This window comes from Squalius cephalus, assembly GCF_949319135.1.
Source record: "Squalius cephalus genome assembly, chromosome: 16".
In the NCBI taxonomy this organism is placed as follows: Eukaryota; Metazoa; Chordata; class Actinopteri; order Cypriniformes; family Leuciscidae; genus Squalius; species Squalius cephalus.
The window spans coordinates 18,312,986-18,318,985 of record NC_137137.1 but is presented as its reverse complement, the minus strand read 5'-3'; positions in this window follow the sequence as shown (position 1 = coordinate 18,318,985).

Here is a 6,000-nt window from a genome sequence, read left to right as displayed (position 1 = left end):
TAGGACGGAGTATGACACTGCGAGGTGTACTCCCCAGATATGCACAAAGACAGTACGCACACAAACATACATATACATATAAAACAGTTATCAAGAGGATGCTACGTTGGCACTCATAAGAGTCAGATAGTGCGGATTGGCAAGATATTGTCTTCTCTCTTGTGCTTTTACTGATGATTCAATCAAATTTGCTATAAGCTTAGATTTACTTTGTCAGATCATTTAGATATTCGCTTCGAAATGCGAATGTTTTTCATGCATGTTTTTCATGTTTGTTTCTATTCAAGGTCAACATTGAGAGAATAATATTCAAAGAAATGTTATTAAAACACATTTTTACTTAAATATCGACCATTGTGACATCGGATGTGTCAGAACTGAACGGATTAGATGAAATGGCATCATATGCTGAACAGAAAATGAAGTTTTCTGCTTTTAAACTGAAACTTGCATGTCTCTTCCTGCCATTTGCATATCACATGGATTTTAGTCTTATAATCATAGTCATAATCATAATCATATTAAATTAAGCAACAAATTAGTCAATTTTATTCTTAACACCTTGTGGTCCAAAATAACATTATATATACACTACCCTTGTATAGCCTACTGTATACACATATGTATATATATATTTCTTTAATTTTTTCTATATATTTCTTCTTTTGTATATATATATATATATATATATATATATATATATATATATATATATATATACATACAAAATAATTAATATACAAAATAAATATATAGAAAAAATATATACAGTATACATGCAATAATTAAAAAGTTTGGGGTCTGTAAGACTTTTTATTATATAATATTTATTTATTTTTACTTAGTCCTAGTTCCTTCTGGTTTCAAGTTTTGAGTAAGCCTTGGCACTTCTGGCTTGCTTTGACTTGGTTTTAAATATATACATTTGTGAAACTTTGAAAAACCTATAAATGTTTTATAGCTCTATAACGTTTACAAAAAATGCTATAAAGCCACAAAAGAAAAAGTTATTTTGCATCGCTGTCTTAATGAGGCTCCTACCCTTGAGTCAGGCGTGTGTCCCTGTGAGAGGCCTCCTCAGCCCCGCTCCGTATCATCTGTCATCATCATACTCAAAATTCTTTCACCTGCACCCTAATCCCTTATTATTTACCTGAGAGCCAGGATGACAGCCATCTCTCTCTCTGTTTCACAATCGTATCATTTCACTGTTCTCTCTTCACTTTTGTGCAATGATGATTAATTTGAAGGGCATAACACAAATTGGACAGAAATTACACAGATGACAGACAGTAAGGGGTCCTCATCTGGGTGGAAGCCAAATGGAATAATTTGTTAAGAAGTTTTAGTAGGCATGTTATAGATGCCACACTGCTGTTGTCCATCTAAATTCCCTGCAGACAGGAACTGTCTGAATTTGTTTAGCGTGCTCTGTCCGTCCACATTATCTTTATGTGACCCTTTGACCTTATGAGGTGCCAAATAAGGTTTAATAAGATTCTGTTTTCACAGGAGAGAGATGCATAGGTAAGCAAAGACACTATTAATAATGCACTGTGGCATTTTGTCAGCTACCAGTAAACCACAGATCAGAGGGAAAAATGTGAGGCCATGGAGAAAAAATCTTCACCATTGATTCACTTGCAATTTCCCAGCATTGATTTCCCTTTGTTACCACCTTCCCATCTGAGACATTCTGAATAATTGATAAGAAAACGACATTCTCAGCCCAAAGCTTCTCTGTTAAACATGACAACTTGCTCATGGATGGTTTTCCTATAGCTTACGTAGAGCTCGAAAGTACAATTATGGAGGCATTGTTTAGGTTTTAGGGATCATTAAAATGTTATTATTTTTTACAATGTTCACAATGTCAAGGATTTTTATTCTATTTTGTAATATTGTACAACTGTTGACAATTTTTTTACTATATTTTGAGCTGTTTGATTCAAAAGCAAAAATTAAGGTTTCACAATGGCCCTTTAAATAAAAGTGTACAATACACTGTAAAATACACTGCTTTTGGCTAGCTACACAAAATAAATATTGTACCTGTTAATAGAAGACTTTTTACATAAAGAAAAAAAATTACATTTGTGTTGAAAACTGAAAAAAATTAGACAACTTTACAATTAAAAAAAGAAATACACGTATGCATTATTCTCAAATTATTATTTAAATCATATATGCTTTTACCAAAAATAAGAGCATGTTTTTAAAAAAATGTTTAACTGCTGGATGAGCTCCTATTGTACTCTACATCATGCCACAACCCAGATAGCAAATGACATCTGGCCCAGTTGTGGCTGTAACAGGGAGTCCACTGAAGGCAAGTTGCAGAACCCAAGTGCAGTTTTATTAATATCCAAAACCAAGATCAAACATAAAACAAAGGCCTGGTGGACAATGACTGACAATGGAATGACTGGACAAGACACCTGTGCACAATGAAACAATGAACCACTGACAACATGACAACACAGAACACGTGGCAGGATCACATTAGGGCCAGGGAATCACATGACAAGACAGTGGCATGAATGACTGTGACAAGAGAAATGAAACAATAACCAATACTACCCGTGACAGTGGCCCACATCTCCCACATTCTTCTGGCCCACATACTGCATGGAATGACGGCGATGACTCAACCTGAGTGTGGCTGACAATAGCATACATATCTGGGCCTCATCTGGGCCACCTATGGCACATATGGCTCAGTTCTGGCAGCGGCAATTAAGGTCACAATACAACTTGCACTAAATCCGGCTTGATGTGTGTGGGCCAGATACGGCCCATATGACCTTTGCCGATGCGCCACAGTTGGCCCAGATGAGGCCCGGAAATGTATGCTTGCTATCAGGGAAGTCCTGTCGATAGAGCTTAAAGTACTAAATTGACTATATCACCTTTTTATGGATTTTATAATAATAGCAATTTGCATTTATGAAAGTAGACTTTACAAAGTGCTTGACTTTTGGATTTTCAATACAAGATCTTGACCAAAAATTGATGCACCTCTTGATGGAAATAACATCACAACATTTATTTCCATCAAGAGGTGCGTACATTTTTGGAGTCAAGCACTCTGTAAAGTCTCCTCCAACACATCCCAAAGACTTTCAATGAATTTAAGGTCTGCAAATTCATGTGTGAAAATGATTCTTCATGCTCCCTCCCAACCATTCTTTCACAGTTTGAGCCTGATGATTCTTGATATTGTCATCCTGGAATACGGTCATAATATGATCTTCCAACATGGTTGTTTAAGAAATGACAAGCTACACACTCCATCAATTAGGGTTAGTAGAACTGTTGCCAAACATATAACATGCTAGAAACATAATAATCAATGCAATAATGATCCAATCATTGACTCTTATGCATTTGCCTATTTAAATCCAAACAGTGATTTTTTTTTTCTGTTTGTTTTTTGGCCGGGCAGTGTATATACTGTATATATACACACATACAAACTCAGCGAAGCAGTTACATCAAAAAAAGGCATGGTAATATTTCTCAGTGCTATAAAGTAAGACACTGAGAACATAACACCCTGACACAAACTCTTCATGGCTTGAGGTTTCAGGGGTGCATTGACGGTGAAGTTTATGAAAACAAACAGCAGACACTGGGCATTGAAGAGATCTCTGCTTACATATGGTTTGCATTTCTGAAATCTCTCAGTGCTATCTTTCAGTCTTTCTCACAGAGACATTCTCAGATGGTCGGAACGAAAGGCTCGGAAATCCAGTCTTAGATGGACTGGGAGGATCGGGACACTGGACAATATGTATCGAATCAAGCAATTCTCTTATTAAAATGCTAAGTGCTTGTTGCTTTTGGAATTTTTCAAAGGCTTCATTTAGGGGAAGTTGTTACGCTGGGAATTATAGAAGCAGTCGATGGAAGAGGACAAACGCCATCTGTGTAAACACACAAGAGCTTAGCATGGCTAGCTGCAGGCGATGCACTGAATGGCCTGCGCTAACTCTACTTTGCGAAAAACGATGGTTAGCAGAGATGCTAATAGTCAGAGATAGTAAGTCTGCATGAGAAGCTTTAGCTCCATCACATCAAGGACATTTAAGAGAAAAGATAGGAAGGTATTTCTTGTATTCTCTGCTGTGTATATGAAACAATGATAAATCTAAGGCCGGAGTAAACATAAAATATAACAAGTCTGCTTTTCATACAGATTCAATGTTTCTATGCCTCATATATTGTAGCGTTGACTGCTCTTTCCATCAAAAAACAAATGTTCTGTCATGAATGTTGTTTTTTTTTTTTTCTTGACATTTGTATTGTGAATGTCAACTACATTGTGTTATTGTTGCCCTTTTTTGACAGGTCATCCTCCAACCTAATCTGATGCCGATAGTGAGATGAGATTTCAATCTTGCAATGCAATATCATCCAATATGGTAGAACAAACATATATTTCATGCACATCTGTCCTCATGTGCTGCACCTGTCAGACAAACCACCTTTTCATCATAACCATGTCATAATGTTGGATGAATTTTTGATTCCTGGCCCTTTTTTTTTTTTTGGACACTAGAATAACATCACATTGAGAAGAGATCACAGTAAGCATAAACTCATAATGGCGTGCAGATTTCCATGTCCACTGCCACAGCGGTTAAAAACAGCGACTTTTCCAATCGCTACTGATTTATGCATGTCCTTTACGGAGCTGTCACGACATCTCACAGCATGCAATAAGTTCTTATTCTTGTTCAACTTGTTTTCCTATATCAGCAGAGCACGAACTCCTGCAGGGCCGAACAGCTGTGATTTCTGTCGTTTATAACTCTATATCATCTTCCAAAGTGTTAATCCACAGCTGTGAAAACACACCTGAAATATAACTTAAATAGATATGAGAGGTTACATTGTATAGTACAATAGTTATATAATTTAATATTGAAATTTACTATTTAATAATTATAAATTGTGTATGTGTGTATATATATATATATATATATTACTGTAGTTTAATAATACAAGTGATTTAAAAATATATTATGTTATATAAAATTATAATATAATGGCCACCCATTTCAGGACGTTTCCTTGCCTACAGCCCTGGATTGAATAATATAATATAATATAATATAATATAATATAATATAATATAATATAATATAATATAATATAAGTATTAGTAGTAATATTACCCTTGAGCAGGTTTTGAGCATTATTAGCGATTATAAATCAGTTCATTTCATCGGAAACATCCGCTGTATCCTTCCGCTGACAATTTGAACTTTGACCCAAAGAGGCGGTGAGTCCCTGACTAATTGAATTATGCTTTTAATCTCAGACATCGCTTGTAAATATTGTTTTGAACTTCTGCCTCTCTTGAATCATCACTAACTTTTCATTGTATACATTAACTGAGTGTGTTTTGCTTTGACCTTCCCTAAAGAGTGATATAATTCATTAGGACTTTAAAAAAATCATGAAAAACAAATAGGATCACATCTGTCTGTTTATCAGTGTACCTTGTTTTTTTTTAAACTTTATCTGCTTTAACTTTGCCTCCTTGTGGTTCTGTGCTGAACAGCAAGTGCACATTAATCTTTTCAAACCTATCAAATGTACTAACAACAGTGCCAGGATCTCCGTGTTCCAGTCAAGTATGTGCAAGTGTTTCCACATCACCGTCATCCACCTGTTTGAGCTGTACCTGCAGTGTTTTTCTCTCTTGTGTTCTTTATACGAGGCCCAATAATGTATATCTGGCTCAGCTGTGTCCACATGGACATGTGTCTGTTTTATTTAGGAAACCAGAGTCAAGATCCCACATCAGTAGGAGGGACTTAGGGACACATGACAGACACGGTAAAGGACATGACTTTTTGTGCCTTGGTTGGGGCCACGGTCATGTCACTTATTGCATTGCTCTGGAATGAAGTGTGAACAAAGCGTCTGCCATCATTTGTGCTCCAGAAAAGCCCCATTTAAAAGCAGGAGACTGGCGTTCATCTCAGGTTT